Source organism: Mesoplodon bidens (assembly GCF_964165515.1).
Source record: "Mesoplodon bidens genome assembly, chromosome: 16".
NCBI classification, from domain to species: domain Eukaryota; kingdom Metazoa; phylum Chordata; class Mammalia; order Artiodactyla; family Ziphiidae; genus Mesoplodon; species Mesoplodon bidens.
The window spans coordinates 66,311,473-66,336,072 of NC_138173.1; the positions used below are offsets into that span (position 1 = coordinate 66,311,473).

Consider the following 24,600-nt stretch of genomic DNA (forward strand, 5'->3'; position numbering starts at 1 on the left):
AAATGCAGTATCTGTGAAGTGCAATAAAGTGAGGTCTGTCTGTACCTGCGACAGCTGACATACGATAGGAAATTATCTGTGATTTCTGTGGTTGATAAAATCACAGATACTGTTTATACACTGGGGTTTGTTGCCTACATTCACAAGTAATGAAAATGTCAAATTTCAGTTAGAGGTGAGTGAAAATAAAGCTGTCTATTTTTCTCATCCAAACTCACAGTCCCCCCACCCTCCCAGAATTATGTCCCCTGACCCTTGTAGAATCCATAGACCCAAGTTAAGAACCCCTGCTCAAGAGGTGGGAAGCCCATAGAAATAGCTTATTCGTTGAACACAAATGATGTGGACCACTCACTCTAATTCAGGCTGCTTGGAGCTAAAACTTGTCCCAAGAGGGTTTACAATGAGGCCAGAAATTAGCAGGGTCACTGCTGTCTAGGTTCTGGTTCCCTGCCTTGAATATTTGTAAATTCAATTTTGGGGTATCTATCCTAAGGTGATCAGGAATTACGATTCGATTAAAATTAACCAGATTCATAAGAGACCAATGTATAATGCATATTTTATTCAATTCGTAATGCATTTAATCATTCATACAGTCTTCCATTCTTTCAGCACACGTTGTTAAGCACACATTTACTGACCACTACAGTTTTCTAGGCACAGAGATAATACTAGGGCCAGTGGTATCCAAGTAACAGTTAAAGACATAATCCATGACACCCAAAGGCTCATGGGTGCTCATGGTGGTTCTTGACTTCCCTTTTCACCCAGACACATGCATGACCATGACATTGATTCTACGGAGAACCATTCTCTTTTCCAGCCATTCCTGTGTTAACCCATTTCCACATAGGAACTTCTACAATTTCAGAAGAATTTGGAGAGGAAGCTTCTACCCTGGCTTGCTTCTTTCCATGAAAGAATGGCTTTTCTGACCGCTGAGGCTGGGATTGGGGCTCTGGCTGCCACTGACATGCTACTCATTGTTTCTCTCTCTTCAGAGTCACATGTGTTCTCTTGCCTCCTACCTTTGCCAAAGGTCAGCCCACTGGAGCAGGCCTCACCCTGAGTCAGGGTGATGGAGGGATAAGAGGGTAGGGAAGGATGGAGGAAGGCCTAAAGTTTTAGAGCTGCAGCTAGGTGAGTGAACCCATCAGAAGGAGAAAGCGCAGTTAGCCTCTTCTGGACTCAGTTCTAAGCCATGTTCCCCCATCCATATTTACCACCAAAAGACAAACAGTCTATCCCTACTTAACTCCCAGGTCTGCGGCTCAGCCAGAGAGGAGAGGGGTATAATTATCACCAAACATTTTACATCCTCCCACGGCCATATCCAGGGTGGCACACAATTCGCCGTGCCCTAGCCACAACTCGGACTTTTTTCTCCTATACAAGAATGTCACTATTAAGGCCATAGTTCATTTCGATGGCTCTTCATTCAACAAATATTTATTAAATATCTATTGTGAGCCAAGCAATGGGCAAGATGCTGGGAATTTTTTTTGTGTGTGTGTGAGTTAAGTTTTATTTGGGGCAACATGAGGACTGTAGCTCAGGAGATAGCATCTCAGAGAGCTCTCAGAAACTGCTCGAAAGAGGTAGGGGGGAAGGTCTGTATACATGTGATTTTGGTGAAGGGAGAGTACATGCAATCGAGCACATATTTTTTGAAGAACGCTGCTGCTAGTTATGAGGAGCAGATGTCACCATGAAGATTTTAGTGCTTTTTCTAGATACAACGAGATGCAAGAATTGGGCTCATAGAATCTTCTCCTGAAAATATCTAACTATCTGAAGACCTGTTCTGCCAGTTTTTCCCAGAGCACAGAGCACCTCATTCCTGATCTCTACCCTGAACTACTTTCAGGGGGTTTTGAAAGTCAGCAGCTGCAGCGGCTCATAATTTAATCCTTGTAGAGGTAGATGGCAAGCTCCAGTTTGTAGCTGGCAGGGCCCTCTCATGGTCATAAATTCGACCATGGTTTAGGAGGTCGTCCCATGGTAAGATGCTGGGAATTGAGGCAAGCATAAGTCAGAAGAGTTCCTGCCCTTGTGAAGCTTACATTCTAGAAGATAGAGACATATAACAAACAAGTAAACTGAGATATGGACAAGACCCTGGAAGTGCTTTACAAGAAATAGACAGCAGACCGGAGTAAGAACCACCAGGGGATACCCATGTTTGACACGGTGGTTGGGGAAGTCCTCTCTCTGTGAAAGAGGCATTGGAGTGTGGCCTGTAAGGCAAGAAGAAGCTGGGTGGGTGAAGGTTGGCCAGAGGAGACTTCAGGCAGAGAGAATTGCAAGGGCTCCAAGGCTTGGTGTGTCTGGGGAAAGAAGTTTGCATCCTTTGACTTAACTGTGTTCAAAGAAAAATAACATGTGGTATGATGCATTCCATATTACGAGTGGTATAAGTGAATACGTAACCACTAAAATAAGTTTTCTTTCTGTGTATATGCCTTAATCGTTTGGCCCACCACACTTTAGGAAAAGGAATCACTTCTTTTAGACCCACACCAGAGAATGCAGAATAATTCTAGAGACTTGAATAGCTGCCAGCCATAGCACCTGTCTTTCTAGAACAGGGCTGGGTAATTCCCATCTTGGCTTTTTATTCTAGGCTCTCCACACACCATCTCTATGTTGATCTACTTCATCTTCGATGGATATACTTAGACTTTTAAGCAATCTGCTTATGTGGCTATTCCTTCATTCAAACTCATCCAAAGAGATTTCTGGATTTCTGTGAAGCTCTGGCCTTTCTTTTTTGTCCTTGATGAGATCCTTAACCTTTGAGGATCTCTGCAATATTATGAATACTTGCCATTCTGGAGGGCTTTTATTAGCATTCTTTTTTCCGGTTGTTTGTAAGTTTCCACCCGGGGGGTCCAGCTGTGTCAGAATTTCCTTCTCTCTCTGCCTGTCTCCCACAGCTGCTTAGTCAGACCACTCTCCATCCAGCTGGCAGATCTTTCTGCCTCCCTCTCCTCTGGGACCTCTTTGGCCTCAAATGCTAATGGAGGAGCTCAGAAAGAGGATGTTAAAAAGGGGGCTTCCTGGTGGGCATCAGTGAATCACTGTGCAGACAGGTCCTTCTCACCATCTGATGAGTCATGAGTGGGACTGAGCAGATGGTCACCGGAACAGATAATGTGTCAGTCTCTCTGTCAACTCTGCTTGGCCCCAGATGCCAAAATAGCCTACATCTGGGCCCACTGGAGGCATGTGATCCAACACTATAAGAAATTTCAACCAACGAGGAGGATGGTACAGCCGTACTTTCTAGAAGGTCGAGCTGAAGGTTAAATATTGTCACAGAGATACTCAAGATAGCTTTACCATCCCAGCCAGCAACTATCTGAGCAATGTCTTGCTGACTCAAGTCCATTCTCTCCACAAATATAAATGCTCTATTTTTCATCTAAATGTGTTCTTGTCTTTAAGGTCTCATTTCATTTGTCAGGAAACAATGCAGAGCAAATGAGGGCTACTTCCTACAAGGCAGAGAATAATAGCAGCTTCTGTGAATAAGGCACCAACTCTCCCAGGCACTTGGCAGCCATGACCTCATTTACTTCTTACACCTTTTAACACACCATCGCTCACTCTGGGGCACAGACCGTGAGACTGAGGCTCAGGGAGTTTTAAAAATCTCCCCAAGTTCTCACGAGTAGGAAGGGTAAAGCTGAGTTTAGAATAAGGTGACCATATAATTTATTATCCAAACCAGGACACTTTTGAGGGTGCAAGGGGAGACTCTTAGGACTTTCACCAGGCAACAGGTGTAAAGGTGGAATGTCCCAGCTGGTCAGAATATACAGATGCCCGAGTTCTGAACCAGTTTTTTGGCTCGAAAACCCAGTTTTCTCCACTTATCCTATTGATTCCCAGGAAGGTAATCAGAAGAAATTAGAATTCAGCTCCCACTTCCCTTTGTAACGTTTTTGCTTGCTGATTCCTTCCCATCTCTTCCCATCCCAGGATACCTCTGTGCTTTTAAGAAGCCCCGAGGGTGATTCTGATGTGCTGCAGGGTATGGGAACTCCTGCACTCAACAGCTATGGTCTTTGAAGACAGCAAGTCCCTCTCATTCAACATTGTATCCTAGCAGCTGACATAGATGAATCCAGTATCTGCTTAATGTTTGTTCAATGAATGAATGAAATTACATACAGAGGTAATCAGGTATGAGTGTCGTCGCGTGTTTCGGGGGTAGAAATTAGTGGGAGATGTCCAGCATACAAAGAAAAATAAGTCAGAGGTAAACAGGGGGAGCATCTGCCAGGCTAAGCTTCAATTTCATCCTAAAAGTAGAGCCACCAAAGGTTCTGAGTAGCAAAGCGACTTCGTTTGGTTTGCATTTTGGAAAGAACACTCCCCATGGTTGTGTTCCAGGTCAAGCCCATAAGAAGCTGGACACTGGAGTTGTTTATTTATTTATTTTGGAATTTTTGAATTTTATTTTATGTATTTTCTATGCAGCAGGTTCTTATTAGTTATCTATTTTATACACATCAGTGTCTACACGTCAATCCCAATCTCCCAATTCATCCCACCACCACCACCACCCCGCCACTTCCCCCCCTTGGTGTCCATACGTTTGTTCTCTACATCTGTGTCTTTATTTCTGCCCTGCAAACCGGTTCACCTGTACCATTTTTCTAGATTCCACATATATGTGTTAATACACGATATTTGTTTTTCTCTTTCTGACTCACTTCACTCTATATGACAGTCTCTAGATCCATCCACGTCTCTACAAATGAGCCAATTTTGTTCCTTTTTATGGCTGAGTAATATTCCATTGTATATATGTACCACATCCTCTTTATCCATTTGTCTGTCGTTTAGGTTCCTTCCATGACCTGGCTATTGTAAATAGTGCTGTAATGAACAGGGGTGCACGTGTCTTTTTGAATTATGGTTTTCTCAGGGTATATGCCCAGTAATGGGATTGCTGGGTCGTATGGTAGTTCTATTTTTAGTTTTTTAAGGACCCTCCATACTGTTCTCCATAGTGGCTCTATCAATCTACATTCCCACCAACAGTGCAAGAGGGTTCCCTTTCTCCCCACCTTCTCACTGGAGGTATTTAAAACATGTTTTCAGAAGGGCTACTGAGTGCCCAGCATAATATAACCTTTTACATATTTGAGAAATCTCCAAGCTGGGGCAAGCAGCAGCCCGGCTCAGCCTCAGCCTCTGGACACACCCTTTGCACAGTGATGAATCACCCCGGTGGAGCACCTCAGAGCCACCCTTTTAGGGGAATAGTTCCCTTCTGGTTGTTCACTGGCTTCTCCCCCAGTATCTGTAGTGCTACCCTGTGGGTGGCTGGGTGAATGGGAGGTACCCCCAGAATCAGGAAAGTGAGGAACGGTTTCTTTGGCCAGAGCAGATCCCTTCGTGGGGAACTTTCCTCTTCTCTTTTTGCTCCCCATGACCTCCATGCCATCACAGGGCCTGGGTTTAGTGTTGTCGCTGGGGACAGGGTACCTGAGGGGCTTTCAGACATGGCAGTTTGCTTCCCATCCCCTTGTCCCACCTCCAGAGTGGGGCTCTGGTTACTATTGCTCTTCCAGGCCAGCCCAGGGGACCTTGCTGTTTGCAGCCCTCTGCCCTGGGGCGACCCACAAAGCTTTGCCCTGTCTGGCTAGCAGGCTACCGGGCAGTGTAGATGAAAGACACTGTTCACACTTAGGGTGACTGGAATGCTCTCTCTATAAACCAGGCGATGTGGAGACCAACTCATCAGCACTCAAAGTCTGATGATGAATGGTGGGTCCCTGGAGTCGACCCTTTCATTGGCTTCCCTCGAGGGACAGGCTTCTTCTGAGATGGTCCTGGAGCAGCTTGGGGTGGGAGTGTCCAGGCCCAGCGCTCAAGGATGCCTGAACACATGCTTTTCCTTTTCTGGACAAAGCCTGTGTCCTGTGTCTACCCTGTTCTTATCCTCTCTTCTAGAACCATCCACCACCCTGAAGGCTTCTGCTAGCACCCCAGTCCTCACCTCATCCCTCTTGCTGAATTCTGATTCATGCATAATTTCTACCCTTCTACCTTCACACCCCAAGCATTTATGCACTACTTGTCAGGCCTGTTCCTAAGCATTCACAGCAATATAATCATTTAAATCTCAAGCTCTGTCAGCACTTACTGGCCGACTTTGGCTTGTATCTCCTGGGCCAGAATGAGACACACACACCCCTGGCTACAAGGAGGGCTGGGAACTTTGAGATTTGGGTTCCAAGTTCCCATACGGAAGGTGGCAATGAGACGGGAGGGGAAGGGGGTGGGGAGAGGCTTTAAAGCAGTCAATCAATAGTGTTTGCTCCACTGCTAGCATTGTCATCCCCATTTGGCAGATTCAGGAACTGAGTCACATAGAAGAGAAGTAACTTTCTCCAGATCACCCAGCTAGAGAGTGATGGAGACATGGTTAAAATTCCAGGCTGACAGCTCCTGAGTCTGTTCTTGTAACGACCAGTCTTCTGTGGGGACCCTCACAGGGAGAGGGAGAAGTAGATGGATTCATGATACACTGAGGTAGAATGGTTCCAGTGGTGGTCAGTTGTTTTGGGGAGAGCATGGAGTCAAGGACAACTCCAGGATTCTGCCTGAAACGACATACTGGAGATATAACTAATAATGTCAAATTTTTGAAGGACTTCCATGGACAACTCTCTTTAATATATTGGTTATAATTCTGATAACAAGTGTGCATCATTACCTTCCTTTAAAAGATGGACAAAATCGAGGCTCACAGAGGTTACGTGACTTGTCCAACGTCACAAGGATGGTAAATAAAGATGACAGCTGGACATGAACTGGGTCTGTGTGGCTTCAAAGTCAAACTGACGACCATATTTCTACGCACTGCCTTCTTATGAGGAAAAAACGGGAACGGGAGGCAATGGCCGGCTTCTGTGAATCACATGTTGTTGGGATTCCTGTCCTTCTTTGACCCAGATTTGTAAACAGAGGCTTTGCAAGCCAAAGTACACATGGGCAGATGCAAAGAAGCAGTCTCAGCAGGAGAAAGTCGCATGTGTCCTGGTAGTGTGAGTCCGCCTGAATCATGTGTCCCCATGGAGCCTTGCTGTCTCCATGGCCGAGCTGCCCCAGGCCTGGAGCTCTGCAGATGGCCACAGAGTGGCTGCCGGCTTGTCCAACTGCAGCCTGCGCAGTCTGGAGGGAGGGGGGTGCTGAAGGGGTAGCGTGGCCAGCTGACAGAGCTTCCTTTGCTAGGCTCCTTGCTGAGTCCTTTTAAAGGGAAGAAGGAAAATAAGAAAAGATATTTGTCATGGGAACCAGAAAGTCCCACTTTAACAACAGCTGTCATTTACTTATTCATTCAAAACTATTGATGGAACCCCTGCCATGCAACAGAGTCTGTCCTAAGTACTGGGGTTGCAGCAGGAGTTCAGACAGAATCCTTGCTCTCAGGGAGCTTGCGGTTTAGTGGACGGAAAGGAAAACTGTAAATAAATGTATATATCGTGTGCTGTAAGAAAAGCAGTGGGACTTCCTTGGCGGTCCAGTGGTTAAGTCTCTGCACTTTCACTGCACAGGGCATGGGTTCGATCTCGGGTTGGGGAACGAAGATCCCACATGCTACATGGATAGCGCAGCCAAAAAAAAAAGCAGTGACACAGGCTAAAGGGAGAAAGACTAGAGAGGCTGGGGATGCTCTTTTTAGCAGGGAGGGTCAGGAAAACCACTTTGAAGAGGCACCATTTGGGCAGAGACCCGAAAAAAGCAAAGGCGTAGGCTGGGCGGATACCTGGGGCCAGAATGGTCTCTGGCAAGGGGAGCAGCAAGTTCCTGAGAAAGGAGTAGGACCTGGGCTGTCTGGGGTGAGTGGCCAGCATGTTGATGGGGGAGGGTCTGATGGCCAGAGATGGAAACAGGTGAAGGAGCAAGGGTGTTGAGGGTAGGAAAGAGGAGATGCACAGCTCACAGAAAATGGTTCACATTGGGAAGGGAAGAAAGATTTTTTCTGGGTGATACCAGAAATTGGGATGAAAGACCAGTCGTGGAAATCACTGGAGGCTGATTTCAGTTCCATAAAAAGGCACCAAGCACCAGCTCTGGAGATAAGGGACAAACATGAATTCATTCATTTGAATACTTATTGAGAACCTACTATGTGCTCAACAAATATGTGTGGGATTCAGTTTTTTGTTTGATTCATTATTTAAATGAAATCCATCCTTTGCAGTTGGTTGATACGTCTCTTAGTTTTCCTTCCATCATAGAGCCTCCTCTTCCGTGTTAGTTAGCCAGGGCTGCTGTAACAAAGTACCACAGGTGGGTCAGTTGGGGTGGGAGAGGTGCTTAAACAGCAGAAAGTTATTTTCTCACAGTTCTGGAGACTAGATGTCCAAGAGGAAGGTGTTGGCAGTTTGGTTTCTTCTGAGGTCTTTCACTATGTCTTGTAGATGGCCGTCATCTCCTATCTTCACATGTTTTTTTTCCCTTTGTACCTGTGTGTCCTAATGTCTCCTAAGGACACTAGCCATAGTGGATTAGGGTCAACCCTAATGACCTCATTTTAACTTAACTACCTCTTTAAAGACTCGGTCTCCAAAGGTAGTCATATTCAGAAGTACTTGGTGTTAGGGCTTCAGCATATGAATTTTAGAGGGGACACGATTCAGCCCATAGCATCCCCCTTTCCTCACACTTTGTTTATTGAATAAACTGAGTTGTCTGTTCTGTCTGAGATTTTCAGGTTGTATCCCTGTGGTTTACTCTATTTTCTGTAAATGGTATTTAGGCACTTGACTGGATTCAGGTTTGATTTTCAGGCAAGAATACTATGTTATTGGCGGTGTATACTTCTGACAGGAGGCAAATGATGCCTAGTTATCTCTCTTTCTGTCACATACCATATGGTTTCAACAAGAAATTTAGATACGTAAGAACCATGACATACCTTGAATATTTCCATACCTGCTGTTTGTATGAATGGCCTTGAGCCATCAGAATGCTGAGGTGCCTCTGAATCAAACCAAGATTCACTTATATCTAGCATCATTTTAGCGGTGAGTATTTTATGGGGTTTTCCTTTTGCAGATATCATTACATTTGCATATGAGATGAGATTGCAGGCTGGACCAGAATCCCCCACTGATCTGTGATGTAATGGGACAGAAATTTTATGGAATGGCAGCTGGGAGGGGGCGGGGGAAACCTTCTAAGTCACTCAGAACTGGATCCTGGTCCATTCTAGGGGACTGAATTGGTTAGTTGTTGCTATGTAACAGATCACCCCAATACTTGGTGACTTCAGATCACAGCCACTTTTCTTACTCGTATATCTGTGGGTTGGCTGACTTAGTCTAGACTTGTCTGAGGGGGAGGAGTAGGGAAGTACACTCCATCTTTAGGAAGAACTAAAAAGTCACCCGGCAAAGGGCATGGATAAGGGCAAAAAAAAAGGGATAAAGAATTGGGACCAATAATTCAATCTGTAACACAGATTAAATGAAATAACATATGCAAAGTGACCAAGGATTTCTGGGCATATGGTCTATGCCTTGTGAGTGCTGGCTATTGCTACTACTATTATTGATCATTAATCTTTATTTTGCACAAATTGTGGCTGGAAATGCAATGCCGAGGTCCGTTCTTTGGGAAGGCTCTTATAGACATCCCCAATGATGGGTGGCACTCCCCATCAGCACTGCGACCACAGGTGTAGGGGTCATCCGTGCTAGTTGCCGGTTGACAGAACAGTTTGTTCTCCATGCTGGGTGGCTGTTTGTTCAGAGGAGGCCCTGGGACTGACTTGTCACCTCAACCAGGTGCTGTCAGAACCAGGGAAATCATCGGGATTTCCCTGGCGGTCCAGTGGTTAAGACTCTGCACTTTCAACGCAGGGGGTGCGGGTTCGATCTCTGGTCAGGGAACTAAGATCCCTCATGGCGCGTGGCATGGCCAAAAAAAAAAAAAAAAAAACAGGGAAATCATTCCTGATAGCCCACGTTCAGTAGAGATGGAGAACTCAGACCCTGGTTTGAAAGAAGAAATGAATTGCTTGATTGGAGCTCAAACACCTGGACATTCTTAACTAGTGAGAGTGCGTTTTTGGCACGTGTTAGGGGGAAGAGGCAAATGAAGAGGAAGCAAATTGGTCTTAGAGATGTATTTTAAAAAGCAATGGTTTACTTGTATGTCCTGGGCTCAGCACAGCTTTCACTGGAACTCCTCTGCTAGCGTTTCCCACGTGCACCCTGCAGACCGTTAGCACCAGAATCCCCTGGGGTTAGCAACACATCCACGTTCTGGTTTAGGAGGCTGAGGAGGCGACACTCTGGTTTGAAAAGCTTTCTGGTGTATGAGATGAGCAGTCGGATAAAAGGGACACCTGTCTCCCTGTTGGTGCATTCACGTCTATTTACACCATTGCACAGAAACTGGGTTCCCACTCATGGCTAATCAGGACTGGAGAGGTCTGGATTCTGAGCTCTTAAGGAGCAAAAGCCATGTCTTATTCCATCCTTGCATCTGGAGCAAGGTGCCCTGGAGGGGTGTGATGTTCAGCCAGCATTTATGGGGCCTTCATTGTGCGGGACAGGAGACAGAGGCCCAGAAAGGCTGAGTGACTCACCCAGGAGTGTACTGCTAAGGCATTCCCCACTCAGTCTCCCCTGCCCCTTGGGATCCAACCCTCCCAAGCTTCTTCTCGGGAAGGGAGCTCCTACGTATGAAACACCTCTGACGTGTTAGGCCTTGGGCTAGGTGATTTAAACATGTTATTTCATTTTCTTCTTTCATTAACAAATAAAACTTGTAAATGAGCACTATTAACTCCACTTTATAGATGAGAAAATGTACCAGAAGACACACAGCTAATGGGGAGGAAGCGGAAATCCAGTCGAGGTTTGTTGGGTGGATGTAGTGATTGACAGGGAGTACAAGGGGGGCTCCTGGGGTCCTGATGATGCTCTGACCCTTGGTCTGGATGCGGGTCACTTGGGAGAGGGGGCTCAGGGTGTGAAAATTCATCACTGTGCACTTAGGCTTTGTACACCCTTTTATGTCGTTTCTCTTCCATGACAAGGTAGAAAAACCAATCCCGGTGAATCTAGGTTGCAAAGCCCTGCTCTTCTGTTATGTCTTGCTGCCTCCCACGATGAAAGCTTGCCTTCTGCTCCATCAACTCATGATGGCATTTCCACGCGAAGACACACAGTGTGTAAAAGGAGGGTCTGAGCTAGAAACCCGGCCTTTTTTTTTTTTTTTCTTGACTAATATTCTTTTCTTCTATATCAGCCACCTCTGGGGAGGTCCCAGCAGATGTTTGAATGAGACTTTTCCTGGGATAACTGAATCATGGGGCAGATGTGTCTCTTAGAGCTCATTTTATGCAAGACTGAGGAGCTTTCATTATTACTGACATCTACATCTCTGTTTTCTTTAAAAAAAAACAACTTTTATCTATGTATAACTGACAGATTTAAAGTATACAGTCTATGTTTTGACATACGTATTTACACCCATGTAAACCTCTCTACATCGAGATAATGAAGATAATAAACATATCAATCACCCCCAAAGTTTTCTTGTGTCCTTTTGTAATCCCTTCCCCCAGCCCCTACCTGTGTGCCCCTCCATGCCCACCTATCCCTAAGGCAACAAATGATCTGCTTTCCGTTGCTGTACATTAGTTTTCATGTCTTAGAATTTCATGTGAATGGAGTTAATCATTACATGCCCTTTCGTATGTGTGGCTTCTTTCGACCAGCATAATTATTTTGAGATTCATCCACGTTGTCGCATATATCAGTCACTTGTTCCTTTTTACTGTTGTATGGTATTCCATCATAGGGCTGTATCTCAGTGTCTGTATCCATTTACCTGTTGATGGACATAAGGGCTGTTTCCAATGTTTGGTTATCTCAGACAAAGCTGCTACAAACATTCTTGTGCAAGTCTTTGCTGGACATAGGCTTTCACTTCTCTTGTGAAAATATCTAGGAGTAGAATGGCTGGGTCATATGGTAGGAATATGTATAACTTTTAAAAAAGCTGCCAAACACTTTGTTTTCCAAAGTGTTCGCACCATTTACATTTCCATCAGCATGGAAGAGAGTTCTGGTTCCTCAGCATCCCTGCCAGCCCTTGCTATGGTCAGTCTCTTTCATTTTAACCATTCAAATAAGTGTACAGTGCAGACTTCTGAAGATGTCTTTTTGTGCAGCTCTCTCCTGTCTGGTTCTGGGTTCTGTGAGCTCTAGCCATGTTGTTCTACTGGACTTCCAGCTTCATCTCTTCAACTCACCCTGGTTGCTGGGCTCTGACTGAGTTCCTCTTTTCTGTGCTGAGGCCTGGAAATTTCCTCAAGGCAGTAAGTTGGGGCAATTACAGGGCTCACTTGAGCTAGAACCCAGGTCTTTTGCCTCCTTGGCCAATACTCTTTATTTCCACCCCATCTTTGAGGTATCATGCCCATTGCCTGATGTCCAGTGTTTTGTGAATCATTATTTCATTGTCTGCTTTTTGCTTATTTCAGGTGGAAAAGCAAATCCTATCGCTGTTACTTCTATTTGGCTGGAAGTAGAAACCTCTCTCTCTTTAAGGGTCTTCAGTTCTCTCTTGTCCTCTACAAAAGTGACTCTGGTTTCTCTTTCACACAGAGGTATCAATGACTCAATCGCTTAAAGCATTACTGTTTCAGGTCACTTTGTATGTAAGGAGAGTTCAAATTTTTACATCAAAGTGATGATACTCTAAGGATGAAATTTAGGCATCTGCCTGTGGGTATGAGATAGTTATTGTATTCTCCCAAGAATATCTCCCAGTCAGGGGTATGAACAAAACAAAACAAAGACGAATAAACAAAAAACAAGAAGCAGCTCATGAATTTAATAAAGTCACCTGACATTGATAACTCAATAAGCCTTTATTGGGTACCACTTTTTGCCACGTGCTTTACTAGGCAGTGAGGATCTAAATATGCCTATCCTCAATGAGTTTATGCTCTATTGGGTAAAGATATCCATGAACAAGTAAATATAATGCATTTTAAGAAGTATAGGATTTGAGTATGTGTCAGGGTGATTCCCAGGAGTGACAGCTGGGAAATCTGTTCTATGTGGGCATTCAGAGACTCTGAGTCTACATCCATCTACATGCCATATACATCCCATGGCTTCCAAGATCACTCTGATCCCTATCCCAGTCACCTGGAAGCAAAAAGAGCATGGAGGAGAGCATCCAAGGAAGGTTCTTAGGGACCAGACAAGAAAGCGTTGTGTATCGTATTTTCTCAGTTCCTATTGGCTATAGCCTGGTCACGTGACCAAAACCAACTGCCAGGAAGATTGGGAAATGTAGTCCTGTGTGCCCAGGAAGAAGAGGTAACAGGTTTTGGCAAACTGCTAAGACAGTCTGTCATATTAAAGATCTCTCTAATATAAGTTTATAAAATACATACTTTTTTACAGCTATTTGTTACAGTGATACTTACCCAGAATTTGATAAGGGGCTGAGGCTGTCACATGCATTTGAAATTCACTTATGGCCTTTCTGCAATCAGAGGCAGGTGGAAAGGAACAAGTGGAATACGGAGTGGTGTCCAGCTGGGCTGCAGAGGTACGCATGTGGTTAACATCTGCTTCCTAGCTTTTATAACTATCTGGAATTAGCAGCTCATGACAAAGAAACAAAGGGCCTCCTTAGTGAGGTGGCCTTGAAGCCACATCAGGGCAAAGAAGTGACAAAATCAGACCCCAGAGAGATAGCTGTCCCAAAATAAGCTGCAGCCTTCAGTGTGACACAGGAACAATGTCTATTTTGTTACTCTGAACCTTGACTTTAGGTCACTGTCAGGTCTCGTCTAACTGGCCATGTTACAGAATGACTTTGCATCATAGTCTCAGGTTTGAATCCCAGCTCCTCAGTTACTAAATTTGTGACTTTGAGAAGATTACTTAACCTCCCTGTGCCTTGGTATCCTTGCCTGTAAAATGGAACTAAAAGAACAGCTGCTCATCATATTGTAGCCAAGATTAAAATGAGTTTATACTTATAAGACACTTGGTACAGTGCCTGGCACATCATAAGAGTTCATTCTGTGATAGCAATTACTATTAGTAAAGTGGGAATCATAATTCCCATCTCATAGAGCTGTTGTGACGGTCAGTGAGAGGATGTCACAGAGCCTGATCACAGAGCAGGTGTTCAGTAAGTGGTTGTGATGATCACGGCAGCTTCACCAACCATGTACACCCGCAAGGATGGGAGGTCTAATATGCCTCAAGGGACAGTCAGAAGGTAGGACCCCCAAATGGTGTTCACACGTGGTAGGTAGGTGGCTGAGTCATGGTGAGGAGGAGAGAAGCAAGTCAATTACTGTAATTAATACCAAAAGGAAGGGATGAATTAAAGTGTCCTATGGTGGGATTGATGCTGCTGGGGATTTGGGTAGAGTGAGGTTTGGACAGAGTTCTTATAGGAATGAAGGAGGAAAATATTCTGAGATTCAGGGATAACAATGTGTGTGTGTGTGTGTGTGTGTGTGTGTGTGTGTGTGTGTGTGAAAACTAAAGCTCAACTCAGCAGGTGTTATGATGCTTATATGGTGTGTCCATCCTTGGACTAGACCCCCTGAAGAAGACATAGAGAAGCTTCATCCAGTGGAGAAATGACCTGCAGCCACACAATCCCTTCCAGTACACAGTTCCGAAGCACTTTCCCATACATTCTTCTGTCGAATTTTCTAGAGTCCCAAGGTTTTGTTATTAGCATCTCCATTTTACATACAAGGAAATAGAGACTTGGAGATGCAAGATGTGAGATGAGCAATACTTAGGCGGTCAGTCAGTATGGAGACCAGAGCTCAAGCAAGTGAGATGTTGGCTGCTGTGCCAGTCTGACCCCTTCCTGAGTTTCAGAGGTGGGATGACCTGCTCCCGGTCAGCACAGACAGAAGAAGAGTGTTACCTAGAACACAGATCTCTTGAATCCGAGTAAAAGGTTCTTCATTGATCTCACCCAGCATTCAAAGCATCTTTGGGGTGCTGCCTTCTTCTGGAAGGCTTCCTGAGCCCTCCATGACCCAGAAAAGTTAAGCATTTTGTAGCATTGAAGCATCCTCCAAGCTCTTGTTGTTATTCTTATTATGCTCTGTTGCCATGTATTTCCCCTTCCTGTTAGGCAAAGAGGGCAGGGACAGTCTTCTTGCACTGCATCCTAATATTTTCCATGGTGCCCAGGAATTGCAGTTGCTTAACAGATGTTGTCCAAATGAATGACTCAGTGAATCATCTAGAGGACTCACTCTTCTGTACTAGGCTAGGTCTGCTAGATCTTGTGGAAAGGAAGACTTGGGTTTAGCTTTTTTTTCTTTTTTAATTGAAGTTTAGTTAATTTACAATGTTGTGTTAGTTTCAAGTGTACAGCAAAGAGATTCAGTTATATATATAAAACACATACACACATATGTGTGTATATATATACATACATATATATATATTCTTTTCCAGATTCTTTTCCATTTTAGGTTATTATAAGATGTTGAGTAGAGTTCCCTGTGCTATACAGTAGGACCTTGTTGCTTATTTTATATACAGTAGTGTGTATATGTTAATTCCAAACTTCTAATTTATCTCCCACCCCGACCCCGGGGAATATGGGTCAGATGTAGAGAGGCAGAGAAGAGGTCAAGAGCATTCCCAGTGGAGACCATTGCAGGACCAAAGAGCAGAGGCTGAATGGGGGTCCTCATAGTGGTGAACTGTAGGAAGGCTTGGTTGCAAACAGTTTGCATCTTAGGAAGTGGTTTGAAATAAGGCTGGAGTTGGAAACAGGAAACCAAGATATAGTCCCTTTGGGTCCTAAGCTTGTCAGAAAGCCTTGACACTGTTCTTTTTGCATCTGGGGCTGCTGTTAATTAAGGCTTCCTCTTTAACCTGGAAGTCACCATGCTGATTCATGCCCCAGTCACAACCAGTCTGGATTCCCCCCCGCAGTACTATTCTAGAAACCCCACTCCCCCAAGGCAGACACTTCAGCTGTCACTAGATGCCTATTAAGGGGAGTGAGTCAGGGTGGTGGCTTAAGACACACAATGTCCACCCTGCTCCACATCCCCTTCCTCTCCTCTCCCTGCTGTGCTATTTCAAGCACACAAACTCACAAGGTTTTGTGGGGAGTGGAAATGACATGGGTTCTGAGCTTCTAGACCTCCCAGAAAATCTCAGTTCGGCAGTTCATTACCTATGCGACCTTGAACAGACTGCTAACCCACTCTGGGCTTCAGTTTCCTCAACACAGAGCAGGGGTGTTGTAAGGATTGAATGGGGTTAAACATAAAGAGTTTTGCCTAGGATTTGGGGCTATGGTAGGTCTGCAGGAAGTGCCATGGGTGCCTGTGGTTTGACATGCATGTGCCCTGAATTGCCCCACTTCAGAATGTTGTCCACAGGGCCATTTTGATGTGGGTCTCCAGCAGGATCCTGGGAAACCATTCCCTCCTTCCTTCCTAGGTGGCTGTTTGTGGATCATCCTTGCAAAATTCCTTTCTGTGGTTCTCTGGGGGTGGGAGGGACACAGCTCAACTGCTCCCCAAACAGGAACCTTTCACAGCTTCCTGGTCAGCTGCCAGACCCCAGGGCTGGCAGGGCCATGTGAGCTGGTTTCTGCTCTGTGGATTTCAACCAAGTTGTCCAGACACAGAGCCTCAGGTCTTTCTTCATATCAACTCTTTGGTGACCTGAATAAGCACCAGAGCGAGCCCCCTTTACCTGAAAGCTCTTGCTCAAAAATGGTGGGGCTGTCTGTGGAATTTGCTTTTGCTTCCTGACTTCTAGATGGGCTTTCAGACTCTGCTGAAGGGCTCATCCATCCAGCAGCCCCTGACTCTTGTGTGGAGTTCCTACTCTTCTTTCCTTGACCCATTCCTCACCCTAACGCAATCCCATTGGGCATAGACACATGCTATCATTTTCCTGCCTCTGGTACCTCCAGCTCGCCCCCAGCCCGGGCACACGCTGAGAGCATGCTTCCTTGTTATTAGGATCCCCTGCCCGTGGCATTCAAAACTGTCCTGTTTTGTGCCCCATCCACTCAGGCATCCTTTCCTAGCCTTGATTTCCCCATTGTTAGGAGGTAATGGCACACAGTTGCTGTCAAAGAACCACTCTCACCTTCCAAAAAATAGCTCTAAGGGAGGGAGCTGAGGCAGTGAAGTGAGAGTCATAAAACTTGCATTCCCAGCCCCACTACTCACTGGTTTTGTAATCTCCAGTGGTCCTATTTGAAAGGGTGGGGCTAATGCTAATTGCCTGGTTCCCTCCTCCCCCGACTCCCCATTTACTGTGAGAATGTCTGTGAAAGTGCTCTATAAACCAGAGCTGTTATTATATGGAGGAGACCTATTATTATTAAGAACTGGTTTTCCTGATTCTTCCAGCTTTCCCTCCCTCTCCATCTCCTGCACTGGCTTGGGGCTGAGGCTCCGTGGAGGTGTACCTTTGGGGCCAGAAATTAGATAAATTCTGCTCTGTTTACCAAGGGAGTCTTCTGAATTGCTATGATTTAAGCATTGTGGAACCAAAGAAGGATAAAGGAGTCTGACACCAAAATATTTCCTGGTTTGGCTTTTTAACATCCTAGTGGAAACCAACATGTTAAGCTCTACACAGAATTCAGAAAGAAAATCTCTGTTCACCCGGGTGCTCTGGAGTGAAGCTCTCCCTGAAGCCTCTGCCTCCAGGCTTGCCTCCCTTAGTCCACTCATGTACCCCAATGAGCTCTCTGAATGTCAATCTCTTTATATTCCTTCTTGGCTCGAACCCTGCACTCGAACCCTGCACTGTGGATCCCCATCACCCTCAAGGTGACGTCTAATTGTACTTACAGGGGCTCTTGCTGAGCTTTCCAGCCTTACCATGACCTCTCACTCCCTCATGCTTATCCCTTGAGTAATTCTGCTCACCCAGTACCTTGTTCTCTGTTACCACCTCCTCTTCCTGTAGGGATCAGCTTAGATAGCATCCATTTATGAAACTTATCCTCACTCCCCTTGACAAAGTGAGGTGCCTGCAATGTGTTCCCATAGCATCTTGCTTTTCCCTATAGTAGTCTCTCCACCCTTGACTATTGTCCCATGTTAGGATCTGTCTTCTCCACGAAGCTGGAAGCTCCATTAGGCCAGGCTCTACCACCATATTGGTCATTCATTACAGTCATGGCATCTAGTCCAGGGCCCAGCAGTGAATGAATGAAGGAAGGAAGTGTATTAGTGTGTTACAGATTTCGTCTCAGGGAGCTGGGGAGCTCGAAAGTCTTCATGGATAACACAGATGGGCTCATTTTAGAGAAGAATTAATACTTTACCGAACAAAGTATGCAAACTTTATTATTAAGTGAAGGAATATTCTTGAGCCCAAGTCTATTTTCCTCTAAAAGCCATTCTTTTAATCTTCTTTTAATCGCTATATCTGACTGCAAGGGTTTTAGTATCAGAAAAATCTAACTGAATTCCCGGGACTTACCAGCCGTGTTCATTGAAGTAAGTTAGTTTATCTCCTTGCACTCCATTCCTTATTAGAGCACTCTGTGAATTAAACAAGATATGTTTGTAAAGTGCCTGGTTTTTAGTAGGTTCCCAACTTTAATTGCAAGTTGGTAAGTCAGAGACAGAGTTTAGATCTTCCAAATTCAGGCAATCCTAAAACGAAGACTGATTACTTTCTTCTATAACATCCCTGAAGAATGGGGGAGGTCAGCATGAAATTGAGCTTCTTACCATCTTGGGGAACTTGTCATTTCTTGAGGCAGATTAATTAACACGTTCTTTGACAACTGAGTTTGTGGAGAAGTGCTTTTGCACAGTCAGCAGAATTCTACTGCCCTGTGGTCCTACTTGCTCAAGATCACTAGAGAAAGCTCAGTCGTGGTGCCAAAGGCACCTCCCAGCCATCTGAGGACAGCGGTCCTGTTCCCACTCTTGCCTCTGGAGTCTGACTTCTCTAGGTAGGATGATACCAGTCAGGCCCTCCACACTTTTCTCACGGAACAGGGCATAAAGTCTCATTATCCACCCAATTGCTAACCTAGAGCCAGACCCAATGCTTCTATACAACCTTAGCAATAATAGTTAAAAGAAAGACTTAGCTACAAGGATGCTTACTGCAGAGTTGGTTACCTTTGTGAAAAACTTAATGTAACCACTTAAATACTGGTGATGGGGGACTGGTTGAATAGATTACAGCATGTTCACAGTTCATATGAACAAATACTAAGGAGCCATCAAGAATGACTACATGAATAAATGTTTATTGACCTGGAAGTATGGTTATAATATGTACTGGCAAATGTAAAAAAGCTAGTTATAAAATAGAATGTATTATTGTTCAACGTTGAACAATAATATTTATGAATGTACAGAAGAAAATCTAAAAGTATTTAAAAGTATTAAAAGTGTCTATCTCTTGGGTCATGAGATTATGGGGATTTTCTTTTTGTTCTAAATTTTCTATTGGAGGAGGAAGTACAGCTTAGTGGTTATGAAAACGGACTTCAGAGTCAGGCAGACCTGGTCTTAGTCATTTTCTGCCACTTGAGAGCTTTGTCACCTTTGTTTCCTAATTTGTAAAATAGACTAATAGTATCTCCTCTTAGTGTTGTTGAGAAAATGATAAAGATGGCTTTGTTTCTGGAGGGATTGCTATGTGCTCTGCTAAGCAATTTACTTGCTTGTTCTTTATCATGAGCTCCATTCCACAAACAAGGAAACTGAGGCTCAAGAAACTTGCCCTTGTGCTACATAAAGGTGCTTGATTACTTTCTCCATTCTTGGCACTTTAGTCCTTTTAATGTTGCTAAAGTTCAAATTTGTTCTCCTGTCATCCACATCTCCCTGCTGACTCATTCTGGACCAACTTTGACTAAAACCCCCCAGACATTTTCATACTGGTCATGTCTCCTGTGTCCTCCAGTTGTTCTTTTTCTTTTCTTTTTTTTGGACATGAGTGAACTTATTATGGAGCAGACAGGTGGATGAGAAACCTGGGCATTCAAATCATACCATGAACGATGAGGAAGTCCAAGAATAAGCCTTGTAATTTGGTAGTGAGAAGTTGCTGATCACACTGGCTTCACACGCCGGAGCCCCAGGGGTAGTAAAATGCATGAGCTTTGCATTTTCCTTCTCAACTCATCTGGAAAGAGTGACTTCTGAGGTGAGAGTCGGTCAGTGGAGAGGGCAGGACTGGTCTAGTGAGGATGTCATTGGCCGGCCAGGACTCCTAGGAGAAGCTGAGGGACAGTGGTCATTAGAACTGAGCAAGGAGCACATTGCAGCAGCAGGAGCTGGGATGCCTGGCAGTTCTGAGTTCTAATTCCTGCTCTGTCATTGTGTGGCCAGAGCATGTTAATGAAGTCTCTGAACTTCATCCTCAGAATGCAGCCAGTAGTACATAGGTTCTGGAGGTTTTAAGAGGATCCAAATGAGATCATGAAAGACTCAACCCGGTGCTGGGACCAGTTTGAGCCAGCATCTTCTCTTCCCTGTGAGCCCCACCCATTCCCTCCTGAGAGATCTGGTAAATATTGAAATGCAAGAGAATCTGTGCCCCCAGAGGCTCCATGACTAGGGTGGGAAAATCATACAGAACAGAAACTCAGAGCTGCCAGGGAGAAAGAAAGCCTTTGGGGTCAAACTGTCCCAAACCGATCATTTATCCCCATTTTGACAACTTTATTAATTTTTTAAAATTTCAAAATTGATAGGTGTTTGTGTTGAAAAAAGTCCAACTAGGCAGGAGCATCTGGAGTAGATAGTAAAATTTCCTTTTGGTCACCCATCAATCCCTCTAGAGAAAAGCACGGTGACAAGTTTCCTGTGTGCCCTTCACGACATTTTCCTGGGGATTTGAAATGTACGTATTCAGACATATATACTTCCTCACCAGAAGCACGAATGTTCTGTGACCTGAATGTTCGCAGAACTTTCATGAAGAGAATAAAATGCTGGCAAAGGGAAGAAGAGGTCCCACTGTCTCCGTTGCTTCCCCACAACTTTTCTGTGTGGGGTGGATGCCCACTGAATTTGGAAATGGCTGGAAGCCCCTTGATATTCTGACTTTTCTGCATGGCCACCACTTCTAGCTCTGGTCCTTGGGCTTCTGCTTTGGAGGTTACTACCCTAGACCAGATCCGTCTCCTGAAGGACTTGGCCCCTTTGGCTAGAATGATCCTTCCCCATCCAAGGGGAAATGGGACAGGCCCAGGAGGAAATATGTGTCTGGATGACAAATTGCATGAGTCAAAGGGACTTGTGAAAATGACCAACATTATTTTAAAACATATACTGTCTCCAGAGGAGGAAGGCAGTTGCTTCTGCTTTGTCTTTTCTTTTGAGAGTGGGTAGGAGTCCTTCACAGATGGTGTTGGACACTGTACTTTAACATGGTTAATATTTAAGGGGTGATATTGGCGTTAATGTCCTTTTGGATACTCAGTTTTAGAGAATGTTATTAATTGGGCTCAATCCAAATAGTCTGAGGGTTGTTGGGAGTACAACAAAAGCTACATGGATTTTCATTTTCTAGATTTTTCCCCTACCCACCTCCTCCAAGACATTTTCTGTGAAATGTGATTCTGACTAAAGGCAGGGGCACAGTGCCTTATATATAGTAGGAATCTAATTGCTGAAGACTGATTTACTTCAGTTGTCTGTATTCTTTTTTTTTTTTTTTTTTAAGCAGGGAACAACAGTGGATTTTTTTTTTTGAAGATGTTGGGGGTAGGAGTTTATTAATTAATTTATTTATTTTTTCTGTGTTGGGTCTTCGTTGCTGCGCGTGGGCTTTCTCTAGTTGCGGCGAGCGGGGGCCCCTCTTCATTGCGGTGCACGGACCTCTCACTATCGCGGCCTCTCTTGTTGCAGAGCACAGGCTCCAGACACGCAGGCTCAGTAGTTGTGGCTCACGGGCCTAGTTGCTCCACGGCATGTGGGATCCTCCCAGACCAGGGCTCGAACCCGTGTCCCCTGCATTAGCAGGCAGATTCTCAACCACTGCGCCACCAGGGAAGCCCCAGTTGTCTGTATTCTTGCTGACCATTTATTTATTCATTTGCTTATTAATCAAAATGTATTGAGGTGGCTCTGTTTGCCAGGCACTGTGCTCTGTGCTATGTATCAAAGTGCAGACAAAAGAGGAAGCCATCAGTTGTCCTTAGAGCTGCAGCAGGAACAGGCTTTCAGCAGAGGGAATATTTGAGAAGGTTTTCAAAGTAGGAGTAGGAGTTTGCCGGGCCAGTGTGGAGGAAGAGCATTTCATAGACGGGAAGCACCATTAACCAACCTAGGAAATATAGCATGAGGGGGCAAGATTATGGGGATAAAAAGTCATGGCCTGGACGGATTGACTGGCTCAGGTTGTCCTAAATGGACAAAATCCCAAATATTCATTGGAGAAAGATCTCCTTTTACTCTGTCTAATTGAGTTCCTTTGAGCCACCGATTTACTCAACAGATTTACTCAGCAACTGCTACGTGATTTGCACTGTGCTGGGTGCTAGGAATATGATGATGACCACTTCCTTTTGGCCATTTTCCTAAAGCCTCAGTAAACAGTATTAAAGTTTAACTTCACAGTGATCACCATTCTCTTCCGCCCATGACAAAGCATCTTTCTATTTAAGGGGCATCTATTGTGAGAATGGCATTAGTTTTTACGTTCTGGACAAAGCAAGGGAGAATTTGAAACACTCTTTTATTGCCTTCTCAAAATATAAATCTAGATATCAATGTGACTCATTGTTTTATCTATTGATGATATGTCAATATGATCAGACCTTATCTTGTGATAGATAACTCATGAATGCCTTAATAAATATTATAACCGTGGCTTTGAATGCCATCATTTGGTTCAACCCTTTTTTTCCCACAAGGGGGAAATGACTTTACACAATGAGCTTTATAGACTGTGTGGGAGAAACGTGGTGGCTGGTGCCCAGGCCACTGCATTCTGATGCCTCCATAAATAAAATGCCCGTGTCACACCATCAATCCATAACCAAAACAGCAGTGGGATCTGTCCCGAGGTCAGTGTTATTGCAGTCCAACCTCGTGACCCCTCCCACCTCCACCTCCTTCTCCCCAGCTCCAGAGGTTAAAGGGCAACCAGCTCAATTCTGGACATCCTGCCTTTAGTCTCACTCAGCTTGGCTGGCTGCCTGGTATCTTGCCCACCTGTCAGTCTTCCAAAAAGAGACGCTTCACTTCATTCTAAAATCTTCTTTGAACAGCCCTTTACTTGCTACTCCGAGTGTCTTTTTGGTTGACAAAAACCACAAACCCAGATGGGCAATTAGGGATTGAGGGTAACAGTGGTTTGGGATTTATTTCAGCTAATTGCTGTCCTATGTGAAAGATTGCATCATCTGTGACAGCTGGCCTGGATAATCACCCCTCTTTAGCAGTAAGTTTTCACCTTCTGTGTAGTGGGGACTTCCAAGGCTATTTTGACTAGTCTGTCCTAGGGAGTGGCAAATCTGAAAAGGTATTGTAGATACCTCATTGGTTGTTGTGAAAATTAAATAGGATACAGCCATCAAGTTCTTGCCATCTGCCTTTTCACAGTAAGCATTTGATTTAGGTTAAGTATTTTTATTTTCTAGAACCTGTGTATCCCTGACCCTCACACACTGCGCCCTGCACTCAACTCCATTGTTCTCTGTTGCTGATGGCACAGAGCTTGTGATGCCTTCCTTTTTTTCTGTACTGGTTTTAGAGGTGGAGAGGAGGGTGCTGTGATGTGTATATAGTTAGTCCAAAGGTTCTGCCAAGCGGCTGGGGCACTGAGCTCTGGAACATGCTGCAAAGTCTAAATGGGTTTTTTGGGTACATTGAGTTATGTTCTCATTTATATTAGTGTGACAAGGATTGCTACCTTGACTATTTAAGCCAAGGTGGGAGGGGTCCACAGGCAGGGGGCAGAATGGGGAATTAGATGTCCTTATATGTTGCTCTTAGAGTTCTTTGGCAGTAAGCGATCGTAGCAGATTTTTTTGTTTTTTTTTTTGTTTTTGCTTTTTTTGTTTTTTTCGGGCTCATATGGCCAAGTACAAACCCAGAGAAGGAGGAAGTTAATTCACATTCTTGCTTTCTTCTAAGGACCAAAAACTCTGCCAACCTCTTCCCAAGGGCTCCTTTTCCAACTCTGCTGGGCTCATCAGAGTGTATTGTGAGTCGGTACAAAGGCCTAGGGGGAGGAATGCTGTTGAGAGCTTACTTTTTGGGTCCCTGCCTTTTTTTTTTTTTTTTTTTTTTGCGGTACGCGGGCCTCTCACTGCTGTGGCCTCTCCCGTTGCGGACCACAGGCTCCGGACGCACAGGCTCAGCGGCCATGGCTCACGGGCCCAGGCGCTCTGCGGCATGTGGGATCTTCCCAGACCGGGGCACGAACCCGTGTCCCCTGCATCGGCAGGCGGACTCCCAACCACTGCGCCACCAGGGAAGCCCCACCCTGCCTTTTTTATATGAAATGTACCCTGGGCTCTGCCTCTGCTCTTCTGACTGGTGTGTTTAGAGTGGATGCAGCCTACTGGGACACACAGGGAAGCTGCAGGGGG

At 44.9% G+C, this 24,600-nt stretch overlaps 1 long non-coding RNA gene across 22 annotated transcripts in view; it reads left to right on the top strand.

Moving 5' to 3' along the window:
* Window positions 1-24,600, top strand: part of LOC308630271 — a 369,427-nt gene that overhangs the window by 294,026 nt on the left and 50,801 nt on the right. Inside the window, exon 6 of one of the 22 annotated variants that reach the window (XR_014017809.1) lies at window positions 3,988-22,555. The exons of the other annotated variants lie outside the window; for them this stretch is intronic. This is a non-coding gene — a long non-coding RNA (uncharacterized lncRNA). Of the gene's footprint in view, window positions 1-3,987; window positions 22,556-24,600 lie in introns of those variants that run through there. 22 annotated transcript variants of the gene reach the window in all.